Genomic DNA, 24545 nt, shown 5'->3' with positions numbered 1-24545 from the left:
CCTTTCCTTCTTGCTGCCAAGCGCTGCACCCGAGTGGGAGAAATCTGTGGGAGTGACCTTTGGTGAGGCAAAGCACTTCACTCCCTGTCTGAGTGCTTAAAGGTTTTATGTTAAGGTCAAGTGTATGAGACTCATATCAGCTGTGTCCCACTGGGTCTGAATAGGAGAAATATATGCTGTACACTCTTATAAAAAACCGGTCCCCAAAAAGAAATGTTAAGGTTTGTTCTTCCCTTAGTTCAAAACCAATGTACAGTAAAACAAACAGACCATGTCTGCAGCAATTAGGGGTGAGAAAAACAATTAGACTTGGTTTTATAATCATTTTAAACTTTGAGTAAAAAATACTGAACTTTTGCTCGTACCAGGTTCTCAAATATGATGGAGTTAGGAGTCATCTTTGTCATGAATTATAGTTAACACTTAAAAACTGGCAAAGCAAGACATTTAAACAGGTCACCCAGGAAGTAGGATATCATGAGGGGCATTTGCTGATATTAAACAGTTAATAGACAAAATAATAATACATGTCCATTCACACATTTATTAATATGCATTCAGAAACGGTCAGTGTGACACTACACCTTTAACTACCAGAGTACAGTTTTGCTCCCTGTTACCTGTGTCAGAATCAAAAAGCACATGGTGATATTCTTCAGAGATTCAAGATGGATTCAAACAGAGAGGATGAACAATGAAGACTGGTGTGCAAAAAGACACAAGACAGACTGAAAAGGGAGTGAAAAGACAAGTGGAAGACGGAGGACTGAAATCTCCTCTTTTAAAGGACGGTCCTCTGAAACGACTGTGACATTTCAAAAGGCCAGACTTCCTGAGAGGCATCGACTATTCCTCCATTAGAGTGGGGCACTCCATGATTACACATATCAATAACATCTGAGCACAGACTCTGTGCTTTTGTTATAATTCTATGTAGCATGTGTGTGTGTGTGTGTGTGTGTGTGTGTGTGTGTGTGTGTGTGTGTGTGTGTGTGTGTGTGTGTGTGTGTGTGTGTGTGTGTGTGTGTCCGGGTAAATGGAGCATTTCTACAGCTCTCTTAAAGGATGTGCTGGTCAGTCAATTGACATAATCAGATTAAATAGAACAAACTGGATTTGTCTTAACTGGCATTTGGTGAATCTGAAAAATGTGGCAATCAATCACAACACGTGTTCACTTCTGTGAGTTTAGGCTTCAGGTGCAACTAGCAGCCCGCCCAACCTATTACACACAAAAAAAGACTAATGAAAGATTGATTAAACTGAGAGGTTCAAAATATTTTCCCATCTGTTTAGAATCTCATTCACGGAAAAAAATCTCCCTTTTCTACTCCCTCTTTGCCACCCACCTCTCCTCCCCATTTTTTCTCTGCTCGCCCCCAACCGGTCGAGGCAGATTGCCGCCCACACTGAGACTGGTTCTGCTGGAGGTTTCTTCCAGTTAATGAGCGAGTTTTTTCTCTCCAGAGTCTCCAAAGTGCTGCTCATTGTGGGAGCTGTTGGGTCTCTCTATAAATTTAAGGTCTTGAACTTTTTATGTTATGATCTGGCTCTTAAAACTAAAATAAACTGAATACCTTCCATTTAAATTCATTCCTCATTTTGCCATGGATTGTTTTTGTGTGAAGCAATTTGTAACCTTGTTTAAATAAGTGCTATCCAAATAAAGTTATTATTATTATTAAAGAAGGAGTTCCTCTTGCCAACACCAAATGTCAGAAACAATACAACCACAAACAACCACTTTGCAATAACATGTGACAACTTAAAAATGTCAAAATCTCCTGAAGCAAAGCTGACAGTGGCACAGGTGAGATTCTCCACATTCAAGTAGCGCCAGACTGATATAGATTTTTTGGGGGTGATGCTGAAACAGATTTCCAATACTGATATGTAAGAGGAAAATAGCCGATGGTTCAGATATTTCTGTGAAAGGTTCATATCAACACGATTTTATTGGCCAACTGATATATCGTTGGTTTTGTTAACTGTTGGTCTTAAAAGATAAATCTGCTAATGCAACAGAGGGAACAAATACCACCCACACAATGAATCACTTAGCCCCACTGGAAATTGACAAGACCTGGGACAATGCGCCAGCTGGCACAGCAGAAAGGAACAAAATCCTTCACCTCCTCCGGTGTGTGTGGACATGTCCTGAGCTAAAACACCTGCCTCTACACAGGTGGGCAGCTTATTGCTGCAGGGGACAACCACATCCCCTCTGCCTCCGGCCTGCCACACATCCGACTTTGTCACAGTACTGTGGGTAGTATCTGGGTCATTATGTGCCCTATTCAAATCAGCCATTCAAGTACGGTGTCTAGAGACATAGGTCCTGAGAGCAGGAGCACAGCACGCTGAGTGGCATAGACAGGTAGGGAGAATGAAAAACTGTGAGATAACATGATGAGGGTTGAGCATAAGAAACAGTGTGATCAGAAAAGAAATTGTACTTTTTGGAAAGCATCTGTGAAACATTGGCAGTAATGTATCACATACTGGGGAGCAGCTCCTTCAAATGTTCCTGAAGGCAATGAATAAAACAGATGCTTCCTGTATTAGTGCACCAAGTCACTCTCCATAAATGTAATTGTTCTATGTCAGAACTAACTAACTCAGCACACATACTGTTTTTTTTTTAATTCTTCACCCAATTTACACATTCATTTTATTAATTAATATTTAACTCTTATCTTTTCTATCGAGCTGATCATTGTTGCTGCTTTCGAGAGTGACGGCTGCAGGCAAATCCAAACAGGGATGTGGACAATTAGCCTGTGTTTCTGTTAAACTCTATTAAACAGGGCAAGAGTTCTAGACTGCCAAAGCTGATTCACTTGGCTGGGATCTGCTACTGGTGGCCTAATAGGATACATGCTGCTTCCACGTAGTCTTTCATTACAGGTAAAATCCTCTGATGGACCCTTGTGTGACCTGGTTAATTATCTACAGCAGCAGACAAATGCATACTCATCGCCATGGTAAAATACTTGACTGACGGATGAAATCAACATAATTGGCTACATGATAGAGGCAAGACATCAGTATTAATAATAGGAAAAAAATGATCAAGCTCCATATACCTCTCAGTCCACATTCACATGCCCATACCCACCATTCTTAATGTCTAATTTATGAAAAGAAACCAAAAGAAACCATTAGCAACACAGAGACTGGCACCGTCACGGAGGTAGCAGATGTGCCAGGCTATGGGAGGCGGCTACATGGCGGATACTTCAGACAATACACAGGCCTAGGGGTCCAACAGTTAGAGTATGTCACCGGATTGCTGTGCAGAAAAGTCACTGATACATTCACCATCTAACTGTAGCATGACAGAGCTATTGGATGAAGTAGGGTAACACTGGTTACACAGGCTCAGTCTGGACACCAGGCGATTTACAAATGTAAAACCTTAAGGGGATAGTTCACCCAAAAATTAAAATGAACTCATTATCTATTCACCACTGTGCCAATGAAGGGGTGGGTGAAGTGTTTGAGTCCACAAAACACTTTTGGAGTTTCAGGGGTAAACAGCATTGCAGCCAAATTCAATACAAGTGAAGTAAATGGTGACCACTTGTTCAAATGGAAAAAAACAATGGAAAAAAAAATAAAACGGCTCCATGCTGCTCGTGTGGTGTCATCCAAGTGTCTGTCAGCCCCGACCTTCAAATTCGACTCAAATGGCGTCATTGACACCATGTTTTCAGCCTAAATGTCCTACGTTATCCTGTCAGGAAAGGTAAATCTATCAAATAGCGTTCCTCCAACTTTGTACAATACTAATGAAATGAGTAAAATCAGTCACACTGCCAAGTGCTACCAAATAAACCACAATTCATTAATAATGCAATTCTGTCCACCATTGTAGTAGATGGTACAACTCCATCCTAGGGGAAACACTGAATCCTGTTGTTTCTATTGAAAAATAATTAAAATGAAAATAAAAGTATCAATAAAGACCCTTATACTGTAGATAACTAGAGGCATTATATGGCTAAACCCTGATGAGAGAAAATCAACTGCCTCACAGTGGCAACATCAATATAACCTCTACATAAACTTTGGGAAAACATTGAATTGACACACTCAATATGCCAAAATTTTACTTATCACTTGGAGCCCTGGATTCATAGGCCATTGATCCGATGAAGCCCCAGCTAGCCGTCAGCTAGCCTCAGATTAATTGGTTTCAGTTTGTTGGCGAATATATGTATCGCTTGGCTATTTCTACAGAGAAACACCATGACATGATAAATTAGTTAACAACCTGCTGTTAGTCTTCTACTCCATATTACTCATAGTGCTCCAAGCTCAAACACAGACAAAACATCACCTGTAAACATTAACACAAACACAGATTAACCAAATTTCACAGGATTTTTGTTCGATACCGATTAATCCTGTGTTGTTGTGACATAAAGTAACTCGTTTAGATGTGACCCTTGACCATGATCAGTCAGTTGTTAAATTATTAGTAAGGATTATTTAATCTTTACTTAAGTAGAAAAGGAAATCACATTGTTTCAAGTTAAATTACAGGAAATGTGATGAAAAGGCCTTTTAGTTTTCCACTGCTTTGTTCCATATAAATGTAAATGAGGCAGGAGTGAACTCATTTCCAGCTCTCATATCAGGAGGATAAGGGGAACACCTGTTTCATTAGGAAACTCACAAAGAGGAAAACCTGTGGGATTTTCAGATACATTTAAAGACCTTGCCTTTTCCTCCCAAGTCGTCTCACACTGCACTATATTGGATTCCTAACTCACGGTTTTCTGCAGAAGAGCTGCAGCCAGAGACAAGGATAAGTATGACATTGGTATTCTGTGTAGACAAACTGAGATGTTATCTCTATGATCACAAGGCTAAAGCCTCTCTGAGGGTTGGAAATGGATCACAGGACCAATTCCATTACATTTCTGACAGTCATTTCTGCAGTGAAGATTTATCTGTAGTTACTGGCTGACACACCCTAAAACTGCGTGTTTATTTTTTAACACTCATTCCCTGAAAAAGACGTGTGTGATAAAATCAACATATAAGGAAAGACTCAAGAACCGGAATGAGAGAAGACAAAGGGGGAAAACAGTGGACACACTACCGCCCTTTTAGCAAAAGTAACAGGAGTTGAACAGAATACTAAGTGTTAATTAAGGCACGAGGAGAACATGTTTTCCAGGAATGTCTTGAGGCAGATTCTATAAGATGTTGCTGTTTTTATCTTACCTGGTTGTGTAGCTAGAATATTTTGTGGTTCTTTTGATCTCATTTTGGTTGTGTTTTTACCGGTGCTGCTGCATATCTGGCCAGATCTCCCTTGAAAATGAGATCACAATTAGACTTTCCTGGTTATATAAAGGTTAAATAAAAGCTAGGGCTCCAGAGTGTGACAAAAAGTGTGGGGTTTATTTTTTATTTATTTTGGATATTTTAATAATTTTAATTCTCATTCAAATGTCAGACTGAATATTCTTTAGAATTAAGTTAATTGCTCTTATAAATGGTGTACTTGCATGATTATGCTATAATGTTAGTGGTTTAAAATGGTTTCACAATGATGACAAAAATATAATTTATCGCAATAATTTCTGGGACAAGATATAGTTCAACAAAATATGTGATTGTGTCAGGCCTACCTTAATATATTTATTAATGTACCAAGTTAGAGGTTTCCTTGTTCAGTTACAGCTTTAATTCTCTGAGAATTTCTTTAACATCCAGGCAAAATTGGTATTGTACAATGAAATATCTGCAACAATATTGAATCGAAATGGAAATCCACCGATCAAGACGTAATGAAATACCTGGTCCTCTCACCCTGTAGGTCATCAGGCTTTTGGGCAAGACAGAGAACAAGAGATTGCCTGCAATGCTCAGGAGAAAAATGGGCTGCAAGTAGTTAATCTTGAGAAGTCAGATTCCTTCAGTAAGGAAACGTGTTATGGTGTGGTCAATCTCCCAGATCTTGCTTCACCCAACCGAATATTGATAATATTCCATGAATCCTTTATGAACTGAGCAGTCCTGGGCTCCTTCTCTTTTCTCAGTCTCTGAGAGTATTCTGCCCTTCTTGTTCTGAACAGATAACCTCAAAAAACCCACAGGAAAGATTGTTTTTGTGAGTAATTGCTTTTTTGAACTGCTTATTGATAGTCTTGATTTCCCTACTCAGATACAGTATCTCACCCTCCTGTTTGGCCATTTTCCATGTGTTCCCCTGGTGTCCTTCCTCTCCTTACAGCTCAAGCGTTCTCTGGTCATTTTGTTGTCGTGCTATCAATTTTCTTCTTGGCTGTTCCTGCTAATGTGGCCTCTGCTCTCTCTCTGACAAGGTTTGGGGTCTAGTTGTTTCCATCCTGTGCTGACATTAGCTGGGGGACATTTCATTTTCTCTCTCGCAGGCTTGGTGCCTTGGATAATGTTAGCAGAGCTCCTCTTCTGGCTTTAGAAAATCAAAGGGTGAACTTGCTATGTGGGCCTTTTCTTTAAAGCGAGACAAACATCCCTCCAAGAAGCAAAATCTTTACGCTAAATCACACAAGGATGAGGTATATTTTACTGGCAGTATGAAAAATAAAAATGTATAGTGGACAGGGATTTATGTGGCAGTGCAAAGTGTAGAAGAAACAATAGACGAAAGTTAGGATTATTTTGAGATTTAGGAATCAGTCACAATCACATTTTCACAGAACATGGACATACATTAACACAGCAAATATAACTCACAGGAGATGTATTGCTTTGTACCTAGTGATCATTCTGTCACTTTATCTCTACCGTATCATTTTTTTTATTGTCAATATTCTCGAGTATGTGATTTCTGCTTTACACCTTTAAAGGGGACATAGCATGCCCATTTTACCACAAGTTGATATGGTTCCTTGGGGTCTTAATGAAATGTCTGTAACATACTTTGGTCAAAATACCACAAGGATCATTTAAAACAGCACCCTTTTTACCCTGTATAAAACAGCCCTCCACAGAGTGACCTGTTTTGAGTGCCTGTTCCTTTAAATGCTAATGAGCCAGCTCCCCCCTCCCCCCTCTCTCCCCATGATTTTAAACGATATAAATTACATATTTTATATGATATAAATTATCAAATATGCATCCCATACTTTGTATTCCCTTGTTGTCCTGGAGTTAATTTTCCCAATCACATAATTAAATGTCCCCCTCTGCCCATCCACTACAAGCACACAAGCAGACAGACAGAGAGAGAAAGAGAGGGGTGGTGGGGGGCTGAAGACCATCATTTACCCCGAACCCCGACATTCAAGGGGTAAGCGGAGGAAGTAGAATCGCGGGCTGACCTTATATACACAGTCTATGGGGCTGACCAGCGCGGAGAAAGGCACGTCCCGTGTGAACAGCCAGGCGGCTGCACGCTGGAAACGGCGCGCTGCGCCGCCGGCGGCACTTCCGCGTCCGGTGTAACCCGGCATAACGAGTGGGGGGGCTCTGTGTGTTTGTCCCACTGGTACAGTAGTGCTGAACACTGCGGAAGTCTTCCACACTGCTGGCTGTGTGGCGCTGACACAAATTCCAGCTCACGCACGGGAGAGCGAGCGGTCGCTCCCGAGCAGCTGCTGCAGCCTCCCAGTCCCAACGATCCAGACAAATGCCACATGTGAGTGAATCGCGGGCTGACCAGCGGAGAAATGCTCGTCCCGTGTGAACAGCCAGGCGGCTGCGCGCTTGGGAACAGCGCTGCGCTGCCTCGCAGCCTCCAGTGTAAACCCGGCGTAATGAGTGTGGGGGGACGGTGAGGTGGGAGGTGGGCCAAGACCATGTAGGGAGACTTCCAGTGCCTTGTTACGACACAAAACCCAGGAAGCTCAATCGAGTCGCTCAAGCATGACGTTTCTGACTTAGAGGAACCATAACAAAACGCGCAAGTGTTTTTTTCCCAGAGTTTTTGGGTTGGTAGACATGCCAGATACCCACATTAACCTGTAGAAGCACTAACAAAGTGGAATTTGCATGCTATGTCCCCTTTAAGTCGCAGACCTCCACCTCACCATAGTTATTTCTTTCTCAACCGTCCTCCCAGCCCTCCTCTGCTTGTCTTATACTTCTCCCTCCCCGCTACGTAAAGCTACTTAACACCATCTTAACTCCACTGATAAACAACAGACTAGTGATTCCCCCATCAATCAACAGCCCCCCCCCCGTCCCTGCTCTGGGTCCTTGCAATTTCTCAGTCCTCTCAGCTCTGATTTACTCCCTTCCTTACTGTCAGGCTTATTCTCTCCTCGCTGCTTTCTCTCTTCAGTAAATCTGTGCTGCGTCAGCTTCTCTCCTCCCCTGCTCTGTCTACATGTTAGTCTGAGATAGACTTCTGTTTAACTTCTCCCAGCCCTCATTCCACACAAACACCACTCTTTCACATTTGCTTCTCAGCTTGGAAAGGGAGAATTCTCTTAAGATTGTATGTAAATTAAACTACTACTGCAACTGAGAATTCCTCATCCATATTAATAGCAACTTCAATATCAATCTGACAAAAATCTAATAAGAAAAAGGAAATTAACCAACAGAGAGGATAGCCTGTGCATATTATGAATAATAAGCTTTCCTCAAAAGCTTTCATAATGGCTGTTAAATACAAGGAAAAAAAACAATACTATTCTATGGAGTAAAAACTGCTACCTTAGGCTGTTCATACTGCACCATGCCTCCTCCATTAGATGTTAAAATAAATTATTGGGATGAAAACTGCCAAAATCAATCATCAATTTACTATTTGAAAGGAAGTGGTTTTAGCCTGCAGCCTCTGTTTTCAAAGAATTAAATTAAGTAAAACTTCTGATATTACATTTCTGAGCCAACTTAATCACTGCAGTACAAGGGAAGAAGAGAAACAAGAGACAACAGCAAATAATTGGAGGATATTCTACAGCAGACACACAGCTTTTCTGCTTCTTCAGCACACTCTGTATAAGGGACAATATGAAATCCCGTCTAAAACCTTGCTGTGTTCATCCATCTCATAGATGATACAGCTCAAGTTATTCATTATTTTCAGAGGGCTGTAACTACAGTGGCATGAGTGAAGTGGCCTGTCCTCACTACTTCAAAACATTTGAAGGATAAGACTTGGGTTTAAGTTTAAGTTCAGAGTTTGCGTTGGGTTATTGTTATATAATGGCTGGGGTTAGGCATTCAGTTGCAATGGTTAAAGGTTAAATACACACTCCAGTGCTGATAAAAGCATCACTCCAAGAATATTGAAAAAATGCTTAAGAAGAGTGAGAGAGCAATGACTGAAGGAGTCACAGCCCTGTGGCTATGAACTATAAGACGAGAGGGTCAGGCATCACAGGGGAATATTGACTGCATTAGCGGGACAACATAGAAAGCTGCTCACTGTATCATGGACAAAGATGTGGAGCTCGTAAACAGACTTAAAAACCCAGAAAAATCAGCTATACTCTGTTTCTCTGCTGGATACACAGGGAGTGTGGTGATTATTTGTTAGTTACTAGAAGTACATATATAGCCATTAAAAAAAACTTCTGTTTGGGCACATGTGTGCTAACATGGCTAGAAGCTATATTGTGAGAGGCTCTTCAGAAGGGGAGTAGCCATGCTCTTTGTCATCATTAGTAAGACTGTCCTACAGCCCTAAACATCTTGTCGAGCTATGAATACATCACAGTTATCGGCAGGCCCATGTGTTGTATTTACTGCCTGTCCATACAAGAATAGAGAACTGAATTCACATGTGGGTGTGATTGAGAGAGAGGGAACAGAATATGGCAGTTTGACACTTGGACTTTTTCCAGAAAAAACTAATGAAGTTCAATTTGAACAAAAGCCAATTAACCATGAAATTACATGTATCTACGACTAATGACCGAGTAGGAGGACGAAGCCACACACATTATCTTTCCCCCCACGGAAAATAGTCTCTCCTGCTTGCATACCTGGCTTGTACAGCCCAATAGCAAAAGCTTGTTCAGATACCGTAATTGCATCAAAGGCATTACAGCTAAACAAGGCACGGGATTGGATGGTTTACTTCCCCCACTTTAGGAGATGTTGCCACAGTGTGTGCCGTGCATTATAACAGACCCGACTAATCGATTACTTAATGAGTTGCCAACTATTTTTTATAATCGATTAAATCAATTAGTTGTTGCAGCCCTATAAATCTATGTGTTTTTTTTTATGCATCGCGATGCGGACGTTGGCGACTCTGCATCGATGAATAGACAGAACATAATCGATTCATGTTTTCCACTATGTTAATTTGGGCGATTTCCCGCCATTGCATAATTTTAACCACCGTTGCTTCAGGAGCAGGACAGACACACATTAAAGGCCAGGTCGTCTTTTACCGTGCCCTGTATAGAAGCATCTGCATTTGTCATATTTGTCCGCTCATTAAACAGGTATTACCATTAATTTGCCAAGTGTCTAGTTTTAAATTTGCTTCAGCAAGACTGTTCTAATATGTTGATGCAATCATAGGACCGTTGGCAAGGCTAATACAGTTACTGCAAAGAAATACACAAAAGCACAAAGATTAGCAAAACCCAATTACTGGCCTGGATTGTTCTTTTTTGTTTCTGCTGTGCTTTCTTTATCTTAAGAAGACAATGATAGGCATTCTTAACATGCCAGCACTGCCTTCGGAACAAATGGACCCTGTCCATTCATACATCCATCCATCTATCCCTTTATTTATTACCCCTGCTTATTCAGGTCCTCGCTATGAAGGCAGCAGGTCCTTTTGTCCGCCCTCCTCTTCCACCTTTTCGGCATTGGGGCTTGTGGATCCTGAGATGTTTCGTTACAAGAATATATATGTGATGATGTTCGAGGTGTGCTTCCATTTTGACCTGTCCACAATAACTCCACAGGGAGCTGTCCTAGAAACATCCTCATCCATGTCCAAACTGTTTTATTGACTGCATTCAATGCAAAGAAACAATGGTTGTAAACAAAGATTCTTCTGGATATCTGAGCCTGTTACAGCCTGGCATCGCCAAACCAATTTGCATTTGCAACCCCTCAGTTCATTTTTAATTTCAAGGGGGCATTTTCAGTAGTTGCAAAGCAGAACAGCATACAGTGTTTCTTGTCTCAGCACTCCCATTGCTCATCTGTCATCCAACCAATTTTTGATTAACCAGTTTCAGGACGGATGGTAAACAATCTGAATGGGAGGGGGGGTCAGACCCATATAGTAGAACAAAAAAAATATGAGCTCAATGTTTGGTCTGATTTCCAGGGTAAACTTCTTATCCTCATAAACACCCCTACATTAATACCCTACATCTAGCATAATTTGACTGCTTGTACCTACAATCTCATTCCAACACTATAGCCAGAGTTAATAAAGATCCAAGATTCCTTCCTAACTACTTCACTTATTCACTCAGTCTCTAACAGGCAGTTTACGCATCTAATAGGCAAAGGAAATCTGTGGTTATCCTGACTGAGACCTTATTAAACCCAAATCCGTTCAAAACAAAATGCCAAAGAAAAAGAAGAACCAAAACATAGCACAATATTTTATCGAGATGAGCTTTTTTTGTAATGTTTTGTCAATGGTGTAATTATGTCCCTGTTATTATGTTTTCAATTGATCCATGAATTGCTAAAGAAAAAAAAATAATAAAGTTTTACATCTAAAAACATCACACATTTCTCTGAAAAGAACACTAATGCAATTCTGGCCTCTTGTCCACATGCAAAAGACGTTTTAAGTCACTAAAATTGAGATTTCCTTTCAAAGTGTAGATTTTTCAAAAACGCTGGTTGCTGTGTATCCATGTACAGAAACAACAACAATGCCAAGTTTAATTGCAAGTTTGCGGCTACATTCACCACAACATGACTATTCACAGGTGTCTGCCTCATCCAATACTACTTGGTTGTTTGAGCATTTGTAGACACATTTGTGTTCCCGTCTGGATTTTGTAAAATTAAGGTCAAGTGGACAGAGATATTTATAAAAATGGAGGGGGAAATATTGGTTCAAAAAAATATCTACAGTAGTGTAGACAAGGTATTAGTCTGTTGTCCAAAATTACTAACAAGCTTTGTTTATATTATTTAGAGATAATTGTAATCACAACCATTTTCAATATTAAATAACTTCAAATATTGAAATAAAGGGAAACTTAGGGTGCTATACCTTAAATATTGGGTTTTGTTTAACTGCCATAACCGGCAAAGCCTATTCAGTTCATCAACTACTAACCCTAACCCTAACTTATGTTAAGCTACTACATTTTTAGATCTGATTCTTTAGTACTGGGAATCAAACATTTCACCCTACAGTAGCAGATTCTTGGCTGAAAAAAGCAACCGTCAACCTAACAGAGATGAAAAACAGTCTATAAAAAATGACACTTAGCACAATGCCATTAGTGTGCTAAGAAAAGTATCAACTGAGGCGTGTACACGCACATCGAGAGCCCTGTGAAGCAGCTGATTAATATCATGGGAATACAGCAAGAATTTCCCCAAAAGGATAACGTGTCAGTGCCAGGGCAGGAAATAATGGTTTGGTGGATGACTATGTGTGAAAGAATGTAAACAAAAGAATGACTGGATCATGTGCTTACATTCTGAGAGCAAAATTGTTTAATTGCGTTCAAAAAAATAATCAATGATTAGATCAAATTGACTGATCGTTTTTGCTCCCGTGCAGTTTAGGAAACCCTATATAAATGAAAAGCTGACCCATGGGAATCTCTTTAATTACATAAAATAATTGCAAATCTGTTTCCCCAAACACCAAATCAGATAAACCATTTTAACTGCAGGCTTGCTCTCCGATATCAAGCCAAACAATTATCAGTGATATGCGTAAACATCCTAGCAAATGCACTCCAGCTCCTCAAGTGGCCAGCATAGTGATAGACAGGGGGAGGTTCAGATTTAGAAAAAGACAGAGAGCGAAAGAAGGATGGCAACAATTAATAAATGTAAAAGGGTGGTTTCAAAGAGGAAAGGTAAAACAAAAAATGCAAACAGCGAGGTAGAATGAGAGGGAATTACAAAAGAATCACTAAACTGTTTATTTGGTGGAGGTATAAAGCCGCTCATGCACTATTGAAGTAGCAGACTCCTGCAGGGATATCGAAACAAATAAACACTCTACAAGCCTCTCCACATCATGCAGATGTGAGAGTACTGCAGGCACTACAATGTGAAGTGGCAAAAACAATGTACCAACAAAGCCCCACAAAGGCCTTTGGTTTATGGAGGCCACCAGTGCGGAAGTGAATTTACGTCAGCAAGTCCTTGACACACTTTTGATTTGGCTCCTCTCAAATGCGCTGTGAGACAGTTCATGAGGGACAAGTGCCATGGGTCGGCATACACCTGCATTATACATAACCATACCAGACTGTGCTGCAAATTAAAGCTCTGGTTTCCTTGGTCAAAATGGAGATTAGATGTTTGTTTTTTTCTATTTTGTTTTAAATATTTAAAGATATTTAATGCATTGTCTTTTTCTCTAATGCAGCCATAACAATGCGTTACATGATCATGCCTGTTTCGGACAATAGAAAGGGTTTGACAGCAGACTGCTGAAATCCAACTGCTTAACTTAAATGATCAAAACAAAAATAAACATAAATCATATCAAGATAATAAAAAGTTGATCATCCATTGTTCTACAAACAATTTCTGAAAATCATGATTGATTATTCTATTCACGATCCACCCAATTTAAGAGCTGTACATTTAAATACATATGGAGCATGTTAAGCCATGTGTTACCTCCAAGGCTCAATCTTTAGTGCATTTGGTCATTATCTGAGATGTTAAAAACTTCACATTTGAATGTAGTAAAAGAAAATGTGAGAAGAATGTGCATGTTAATCATTGTTTAATGATAGAAACCACAGGAAATTGTGGCAGCGTCCGGTGACTCAGCTCACTCTCTTCCTCTCTCTCTCGCGCTGACAGACACGCGCGCGCACACACACTATGTCATCGGACACCTGTAAACTCTGAGTTAAAACAACATAATTTGATCTTCATGGACACAAATGTCGTGTTTATTTGCAAACAGAGCAGGGAAGTGAGATTTGAGTGGCCACAGCTCTTCCATAATTGCAATCGCTGATACTGGCGTCCGCCCCTGCGCATGCGTTTGCTGGGCTGACAATATATGTCTCAACCTTACTGTGCGTCTTGTCTTTTTTCCCTGTTTTATCCTTTTAACTTCTTCCCCAAGTTACCTGTATGCCTGTGATTCATGGATTAATCAACAACACCAAAAGACTGGATAAAAGCAGAGCTTCTTCCCTCCATTCTTCACAAGAGCATACAGTGTATCCACGCATGTTTTTTGATAGAGTAACCCTTGTTGCTCTGCCTCAGATTGCTGTTCCCAGAGTTCCTGGTTTGCCTGCCAGCCTTCCTTTGTATCCAGAGTTAACTGAGGACTCTAATCCTCTCCGGTGCCCTGCCTGCCCTGCTCCACCAACAAGGACTCACTGCCGCTAAAACTTAAAAAAAACAAAACAACACTGTTTAAACTTTTAATCCATCTACAAGCCTGACATTTGGCTCCAAAGAAAACAATCTTAACTTAACTGCATCGATCAATATTAATTTCTTATTTAAAATAGCGTGGAGCGCGACAGTAGCCAAATGGTTACAGCCCACATGCATCACCACATATTTGACGTTTCTGGCTGGGCACCTTTGCTGCATGTCACTACCCTTTCTCTTCCGTTGTCACTGACTTGTCAATAGTGGCAGAAATAAACTTGTCAGTACTCTCAAGTGGACAAACTATGTAATTACCAAAAACACAAGTAATTCTGTGCTGCAAATCCACATTACTTAATGTTTGATGTCTACACCAGTAGTGATCTATCTGTTACAGACATATGCATAAAACACATACATATATATATATACACACACACACAACATAAATGACAAGGATGTTGAGCAATGAACATACTAATGCATAACTGTGATCATGTTTTTCTTCATACTAAATAACTAAATAAGAAAGAGGGGAATGCTTTCTGTCTTCTTCTCTTTTTTTCTTCTCTATCACAATTTTAGATGAATAGTTGTTTACAAGTTTTGCCAGAGAGAGATAGGGGTGGATGATGGCACATGGTGGAAGTGGTGGTTTGGGGTGTTAAGATAAAGACATACTTATAGATACATCTTCACCCACAAGACCGTAAATGCCCACCCACTGTCTCCTGACAGGCTAAAGTGTGACACGATGAGCAGTTAAGGGAAAGAATACCAGCTTTGTGTGAGAGCATATGCTTGAGGTGATTAAAAAAAGAGGGCAAAAGTGAAGAGAGAGAAACAGAATTCAGACAGTCTCCCTCAAGCCTGTTCCTGTGGTTCTGCAGTCAGTGACACCTCAGGAAGAGCAAGAGCGAGAGAGGAAGGGGGTAGTGTGTCAGTTGACTGTGGTGGACAAACACTGACGGAGGCACAATCAGCTCTTTGATATTGCTGTAAGGCTGTGTGATATGTACCATCTACGATAATATCTTAATTGTAGTTTTAATGATGTGCGAGCGAAATTATTGATTATGCATCTCACTTTTGCAAAAACCATTAAAAAACACGTCATGGTTACCGCACAAGTTAAGCTAGTGTGCGTTCCTTAAAACTCTATTTTAAAGATGTATGGAATGCAGCACACGCTGCACGTTGAATTTCAACCCTGCACTGTGCATTCTTCCATCACATGCACAGATAATTCCCAGCATCCTGCACACTACAGCAGGGCTATTGAGGCCACACTACTGCATTAGCCCAAGTACTAGTCAGGTAAGTTTTGATGATATTACTGGGGAAAATATATAAGCATGCTGATTGAGGATTGTTCATCTGTTCATCTAGCCTATTTCTATTCATTTATCCATCAATTGTAAAATATTTTTAAAGACGATTCCAATTGTTTAGCTAACTATTTATATCTCTGGCATTGCATTAGTGTTTTTTACAAGCTTTTTTCTCATCTTATTCTACAGAACAATGCCACGTGCACTATCATGTGTGGAGACATTTCACCCCAGCCAATGTAGAAGGAAAGGCTGTGTACATTTGCAAATAAAGTGCAAAGACCTATGTTAAGAATGCCACAAAGATGCAGAAGCATATAGTCAAGTGCCCAAAGTTTCCTCAGGGCTCAAATCAGCTTATGACAAAACAAAATGTTTATATTTATGTCTGTATATGACAAGGTAAATACAGTTAGTATAAATTACCCACAAAATTTCCAGTTTATTCCCGTTAATTCCCGTATATTCCCATGGAAAGTTTCCAACTTTGAATATTCCCGGAATTTTGCAACCCTAATTATGATTACCTAGAAAAACTATTTGGTTTCATTTTTTTAAACTGTGGCAGCACAAATTAGTCTACGTAATTAATGGGAAACCCTGAGTGGTACTAACTGAGTTTTGAGAAGACTCGCAGCTAACAAACACGCATCCACATGCATGGACTAACCACAGAATTTCCTTAGGAGCACTCACAGAGAGGGAGACGGATGCGATCATTGCCCACCAGATACTATGAATCACTGCTTCAGTTCCCCTGACACAAGACACTCACAAGGCACAGCACTTCAAAGTACCACATGCAAATCAAATAGGCTATATCCCACTTGGTTTGGAAAAAATCTGAAAACTAGGCCGTATTCATATTCTCTGTCCAAGGTTTGTAATGTAACTCTTTTTAAAATATTCAAAGACACAGAGATTAACAGTGATGAAGAGGTTGGCATCCTTATTGTTCTACCAAGTTCATCAGAGTTCAGATCACCAGTTTTCTTTTCAGTGTTTTATAAGTGTCATAAAGTAGCTCAACTTTTTCCTTACAGAAGAAATACGATTTATGTACAGCAATAACCAGTCTAATATCCAATATCAGAGTGCATGTAATTTCCGCAGAAAGAAACTCTCAGCAGGCAACACTAAAAATTCAGTCGATCTTTTTTCTTCAGGATACAGAAATCACATTCTCTGTGATTGTGATGAATGTGTACTATTGCTATAAAATAGCAAATAAGTGACATATTCAGTACGTTTTCCGTTAAACAGCTGTGGGCCCTCAACAGTGGCCTTGAGAACAACGACAAAAGGCAATGGAGCCCCCAGTACATCCACTGCTCACACATATGAACACAAACACCCAAGCAAAGCCACAGAAGGCTCATTCAGGATGTTGTTGTCCGCTGTGGGCAACAGGAATAGGGATGTTTGTCCTACCTTTTTCTGAAGCAGCAGCAGGGTTTGTCTGATGAAGGCCACTGGCGTCTACACATTCAGCCCCATCTTATAAGAAATAGAGGACATGTTAACAGTTTGAAGTTAAGGATTATCTTAGTTAACAATATCAAAGCATTAACACCATTTTGAAATCTCAGAGTGAAAATGGAGAATATCAAAAGAAAAACACAATTAATAATCAAAATAAGGAAGTCTGGGTACTTTTGTGTCCAGTTTTAAGGCTACTAGGAAATCCTATTTGCTACCAAAAATATGTGTAGACGTGTGAATGGTTATGACATGCACTGGCTGTCTTTATGGCTGCATGAGCTGGATATGGCACATCCTCCCTCCCAGCTTGGAATAAGTGTCACACCACTGATGAGAGGAGAGGAGGGGTATAAAAATAAAGCCCTAAAGGGATGATAGTGTGGCATCTTCAGCATGATTAGGCATTCACAACCAGACAAGCCAAATCAGAGATAATAGGGAAGACATCAATGCAGCAAGCAAAGACAAATGAGAGAAGAGACGGGAGATGTGAGGGGAGGGAGAAAAAACCTCTGAGTCAAAGCTCATTTGCCTGCAGTGAACAAATTATTTTCTATTTAATGTGACGTACACACTGATTTATACACTTTATAACAAACCAGAACAGATGGACATTACTTTTCCCTTAATAAAGAAAATGAATTTTTGCTGCCAATTGTTGCTACACACCCCATGCACACATGCAGGCACTTGAAATGTGGATTAGCTCGTGTCCCAACATAACACACAGGTTTCCCTTCTCTACCCTCCATCAGAGGGTGAAATGACATGATACCTCTGATCCTGTTAGAGCTTAAAAACATTTTATTAGGCCTCAGTCCTGCTTTTAATGTCTCTCACTTTTACTGGTTGCTCATATTTGCCTCAACCCACACATCAGGAGTTTTTTTTTTAACAAATGTTTTTTGAAATCTTGGAAAGTGTCAAATAACTGAGTGATGCAGTGTTGAATCATTTTTGATTTGATTTCCAAATGATTTCTTCTGTCTGACTACGTCACTGCTGCACCCATTACAATACAACCTATTTAAAAACAAAGCAGCTTTTTTACTAATATCATGGATACTGCAGTAGGTTTGTGCCAAATGATGATCATAACAACTATCAATGACTGATGAGACAATCACAGAGCACAGATCTGTTTATTTTTATAAACTTTATGAAATGTATATATTTATACTAAATCAGTATGCCATGGTGTTACATTTTCTTTACCAGCTGCCGTGAAGTCCTTTTTTTCGGGAAAAATAAACATTGAGTGTGACATTAATCAGCATGAGCCAAACTGCTTCTTAACTTCATTTTGTTTTATCAGTTAATTAAGGCAATATAAATAGCTTTTTTATGTCTTCTGGGAACAGCTTAAAGTGATAGTTCACCGAAAAATGAAAATTCACTCATTATCTTCTCGTGGGTGGGTGAAGTGATTGAGTCCACAAAACACTTTTGGAGTTTCAGGGGTAGACAGTGCTGCAGCCGAATCCAATACAATTGAAGGCTTAAAACACAGTGTGAATTACCTCGTTTCGAGTCGAATTTGAATGTCGGGGCTTGCGGACACTTGGATGACACCACACGAGCAGTATGGAGGCGTTATGTTTTTTCTGTTGTTTTATAACATCTGAAAAAGAAGTCGCTGAAACACTCTTTACCCCTGAAACTCCTGAAGTGTTTTGTGGACTCAAACACTTCACCCACCCCTCCATTGACATAGTGGTAAGTAGATAATGAGTGAATTAAAATTTTTCTTTGAACTATCTCTTTAATGCTGTTCTGCGAGGCAAGTTTATGTTATGAAAATGCTCCATCTACATTCATCTATTGCAGTCATAGCCGCGGCCCCCTGGTGGCCGTGAAGCCACTGCAGGTGGGCCGTGAGAGGTCATCAGAAAATAAATAGATAAAAAAGTTTCAGATTTGTAAGTAAGCATTGATTACCACCAAACATTTATGATTGATTTAAAAAAAAGTAATCATCACAGGTAATGAAACAAAGACAAGAGATTTAAATTCCACGTTGTTCTTATTTTATCTGACCTATATAGCAGGTGTCGTTGTATTTGCTGACCATCACATTAACACTTGAACGCATCCTTAGCGGGGGAATCATAGGTGAGGGAGAACTTTGTTATCTGCTGGGTCGAACAAGATGGAGCAGAGGAAAGCTGTTAATGACGAAGGGGAATCAGAAAGTCAAACTGAATGATTCAAAACTAAAGAGAGGACTCGCAGAAAGGACTCAAGTGAGGACCTGTCGCTGGCCCAGAGGACAACCCCCAAGCCTGTGTGTGTGCTGTGCGCTGAGATGCTAGCTAATGAGACCCTGGGACCATGTAAAGTGCGCCGCCATTTAGAAACTTAACATGGACAATATTTATCCAAGCCTTGAGCATCTTTTAAAAATACGCTGAGAGAGCCTTAAGTATATTTGGTTACACCTCAAATGTGTTTATCTTCTCCCGGATATTCTTGTTGTGCTCTGTTATACAAACAGTAAGAATATATTTTTAACAATACACTATTTGCACTTCATGTTTTTTTACATTGGTTGCTTTGCAAATTGTTACGCTTAAATGTGGATGTTATTGGATTTGCACTGCATATGCCTGCGTTCATATACAATTATTTTTGCTATAAAATTTATAATATGTATGATTGTAGTCCTGTGTGTGGATCATATAGTTGTGATTAAAGGTGTGGGTGGGCCGCACACATTTTTCAGTTTTCAAATTGGGCCGCGGCATTCTTAAGTTTGAGAATGGCTGATCTATTGTATTCATACTAGAATAAGCTGTTATGCATATTTGCACCACGCTTCTCCACAGCTGCAATTTTGCTACTTACATGATCTCATGACATTGATGTCAGTTTTTAAATGATTAAAGTCCTCATCAATCAGTCTATATAGCCATTAATGTGAGGCTAACAAATGTGTGTTGTCAATACGATGTTTTAGGCAGCAACACTATCTAAGGTCAGGTGGGACATCAGATCTGATAATTGCTGTTGACATGCTGATTAAATGTTGTTGAAGTCTTGACTGTAGCTTTAACTGTCCATATTTTCTGAATGTTTGTTTACACAAGCCTATTTATAATTATGTATGTGGATAGAGGCTGTATGGAGTAACGCATCCTGTAAATATTTTCTCTCTGTGAGGCTAATAATTTGTGTGTATTTGTCTTTCAGTATGTATACACTGGACACTGCTGTCAAATTGCGATGTACAATCTCTTTAAAGCGGCAGTACAGCATATTAAACAGGAAGCTTATCTCAAGGATTTATACCCCCAGTAACTCTGTACACAGGAAGTATAAATGTATATCTACAGATTTATGAGGACAGGGGAAAATAAAATTAGAGTAGCATTGCATTTTTGTCCATACACATGGCAGAGAGAGAGCCCTGCAGGACACTAACTCATACGGAATATAGCTTCACTTTAAGTGAGTAAAGTATTGCATGAATATAAATGTAACTTCTTCTTTGAGCTATACTTAAAAATACAAAAATTAGCAGCCCCTAATGATTATTGTTTCTCAGCTTTAATAATTAAGTCCTGATCGAAGAAAGACCATAAGTTTACTGGCTGAGTATTGTTTCCTTCCTGTTATAGATTTAATCAGCTCTGTACTCAATTTAAGCTCTGCAGAGTTTAGCAGGAGCAGTTATGATTTCAGCTACACGTAAGCTTTCTATCCAAACTACAGGCTGTCTTCATATATTTGACTTTGAATGGGATAGGCTGGATAATGTGTGAAAAAGCCAAAAACTGATTAGGCACTGGTTAAAATACTGTTTACAACAATGACTGTAATGAAACTAAACCAACTAACTAAACGTCTCATGATTAATGTTGTTTATTAAACAATTCTGCCTGAACAAAGCTTAGTGTCCATAAGAATATTTGTAAATATTATATTTCATGCCTAGTCAAACTCATCTTCAGCAGATCCCTGATAGTTGTGGTTTTTCTCCAGTCATGTTCCATTTGGTTCAGCTTTGTGATATGGTTCAATAATGACATTTTCATAATTTATCATAATTTCCAGAAACGCTGCTTTTGGCCAGATTAGATTCATACTTGCCCAAACTTTGTGTATTAGAAAAACCTTTGAAAATGCCTCTCAGTGCATTTCAGACACTGCCTGTTTTTTTCTTCTGTAAAAAATAATATGTGACAAAAACCAGAAAGTAAATGTTTTATACTTTTTTCTCATATATAATCTCTGTCAGTCTAGCCAAAACCATTACAGAAAGAGATTGAGTTTGGACATCTGATGATACAAGAAAGTTGCTCAGTCTATAAACAATAGTCTGATACTTCTACATCTGACATTCTGTCACAGTATCCATGTTTCTTTCCACCACTATTCTTGGTTGAATGTAGTTTTTTATGACAATGATTTATATGCTGCTGTAATACTCAGAGAAACACTGTTGACAATACACATAAATATTGTTTCATAGAAGAAATACAAGAAATGCCAAGTACTGTCCAAAGTATACAGGGTGTCTAGTCCGTGAGTCAAGTTTAATTTACAGTATCTGTGTCACTTTTTATGAAGAAGAACTCATCTTCTTCAAGAAAGTGATATTGCATGACTGGTCGGAAGTTAATGTGTAATGGCAGATGTCCTCATTTATGTTGACTATGGAGCACCTCTATATTTTGCAATATGCTTTGGTGCTAGTTTCTGACTTACACTCAGTCAGTGTCGATGCTCGTACAAAGCAGAATAACGTGAATAATATTTTCAGTTCAAACATACTGTATCAAAAGCCAGCAGATAAGAAAGAGGTAATCAGACAGAGCTTTTAATCAGTCACAGCTTTGCAACTTATCCTCCACATCTCTGTGGTTGTGCAGTAAAGACGATAGTGAGTGTAATGTGAAGGTGAAGACACAGGCCTTGGACGAATGATAACGTAGGAGGTATACTGATAGGGGCTGTCTGTCACCCTAGTACTAATCTCTTCATCTTCCTACTGCAGAAGACTTAAAATCGCCACGATGGGAATCCAGCGTTTAATGTCAACAGTGGCAGGTGTTCACTTTGACTGTTATAGAGAACCATTCATTTACTTTAAAAAAATTATTATTATTGTGCTGTAATTTAGAGCTTTCCAGAATACCATTAACATAGGCCATAATAGGTATTAAAAGGAAAATCAGTTGTAGGATGACTCGGCACTGACTGCAGCAGCTGTTGTATTATCTCCGAGCCAGCTGTAGCTCCAGACTGTCTGTCATCATCTAAAAATGGATGAAATGAGAAAACACATGTACCACATTCTTTTACTTTTTTTTAATTTAAGATAAAAACTAATTAAGCAAGCCTCTGTAGCTTTGGGGATATTACAATTGATTTATTATCATAATCACATAGAAGTTTAAGCAACTCTTCAGCATAATTAAATTGTAATGATTTAAGATCAAAATGACTGTCCTGCATGTCCTCATAAAATAATTCTACAATAGCAACATTCAATTGGTATTTACATATTGGATTCACTGTGATCCAGCTATATGTCAATTGCGTCTGACACTTTTGCTAATTTGCTTAATAGTTTATTGATTTGAAAACAGTTCCCCATCAAATTTCAAATTACTTTAGCCAACCAACCGAAACCATCCAGACGTCTGTCACAGTCCCTGTATATTGGCCACGTTAAGAATGAGCCTCTGGCCATGACCTGTTCTTACAAGACACCAAAACCATGAGGTGACCCAATAAACCTGACTTTTAGAGAACATGGTGTCACCAGATCCACGACCCAAAGTTAAATAAATGTTTAAGTGTCGTGGCTATGGCAGCTAACGTGAGCTAACTGTTTAGCTTGTCTTTACCCAGGTTATAAGCCACAAACACCATTTAAAAACAAACACAACAGCCAAACTACACCTTCTCCATACAAGTTCAATTAGCTTGTGCGTGTTCACCTGTCTTATGGCGCGTCTCTCGTTAGTGTCGGTAGCAGCGCTGCTAGCATCTGTTAGCTTCCTCCATCTTCTATCTACATGTATTTCATTTTCACTACAGCTCCTTGTTTTTACTTCATAACCCTCCACATCATTTAACAGCAAACAAAACTCACCGCAGTTCACCTCCAGTATCCTCAGAAACTCCTCTTTTTCCTCCAGGATAAAATACAGCTGCTCCTGAAAGTGAAAGTTTTAGCTGCTCACCAACTCCTGTCCGAAACGACCCAAACCAAGATGGTGGCCGGAAGTGACACAAAGTTCAAAATAAAATTCACAAACAAATGCTATAAGAGGAAACGTATAATTTTTGTTATTTATTATTATTTTAATATTAAATGTATTACCATTGAGGCCATATAAATATATAAGCTTTTTTTTATAGTCAGGGTCAAATAGTCAGGGTCAAAGATAGTAAGGGAAAGATTTATGTTCAAAAACTCAAAAATCCTTGTTATTGAAAAGGGTAAAAGAGACATAGCAGAAACTCTTAATTTGGTTTGGCTTTTTTGCTTGAAAAATTACTGACACGAAAATTACTAACACAGTGAGGAACAAATGTTAGTCTGGCTGGAGACAGATGTGAAGATCTTGTGTGTAAGCCTTTCGTAGATTTAGGCCATGCCTCTCATTCGAATTCATAAAGCTGAGGCAGATAAAGTGAAGCTTGTCTAAAGGAGAGACTGAAAGGAGCACAGGGTCACACAGATAAGAGTTCCACACAGTGAATTCATTTAAAATATGAGTCCAGAAGCTACACAGCCCCAAAAAACTGAAAACAGCTGCCAATTAGCTGACAATATGAAATCCAATGAACTGTAGCTTGACATCATGTCTGTTATATTGTGGTGTATTACTGATCCAGATTAAACAGACATGGAAATGAAGAGCTGCACACTTGATTGTGCACACAGCACCAAGTAATCAGTGATCATTACAAATCACTTCTTAAGAGAAGATACTTGTTTCCAAGACACCTAGGGAAGGATTTTCTCAATAATAGGCGCATACAAGTATTGACCAGGCATTGGTTGATTTGATATTCATCCAAGGTAATTTCAATGACAAGTTCCCTGAAGATATATTAATCAGTGAAGTCACCTGGGATGAGCCCAAGAGGTCCAAAACCATTCCTGTTCTCCAGTGTGACATGAAATCCAATGCTGGTATCATTGTGTGGCTCAACAGAAGAAGAGACAGGAGGGAAGGAAAAAAACACACGTGATGGCTTCCCATGGATCTTATTGAGTTTCGATACGAGAAGTCTCATGGG

At 39.4% G+C, this 24545-nt stretch overlaps 1 protein-coding gene across 3 annotated transcripts in view; it reads right to left on the bottom strand.

The window, feature by feature from the left end:
- gpat2 (glycerol-3-phosphate acyltransferase 2, mitochondrial) overlaps window positions 1-23517 on the bottom strand; it is an 87187-nt gene extending 63670 nt beyond the window's left edge. For 2 of the 3 annotated variants that reach the window (XM_035166247.2, XM_035166251.2), the window contains exons 1-2: window positions 23389-23517; window positions 17238-17303 (exon numbers count right to left, since the gene is read on the bottom strand). The gene's annotated coding sequence lies outside the window, so the exon portion shown is untranslated. The remainder of the gene's footprint in view (window positions 1-17237; window positions 17304-23388) is intronic. The other variant, XM_035166249.2, reaches the window with a different exon arrangement.
- Between the last annotated feature and the right edge of the window lie 1028 nt (window positions 23518-24545).

Source organism: Hippoglossus stenolepis, chromosome 9 (assembly GCF_022539355.2).
Source record: "Hippoglossus stenolepis isolate QCI-W04-F060 chromosome 9, HSTE1.2, whole genome shotgun sequence".
Lineage (NCBI taxonomy): Eukaryota > Metazoa > Chordata > Actinopteri > Pleuronectiformes > Pleuronectidae > Hippoglossus > Hippoglossus stenolepis.
The sequence above is the reverse complement of the archived record's forward strand: the minus strand, read 5'-3'. Positions and strand labels throughout refer to the sequence as shown.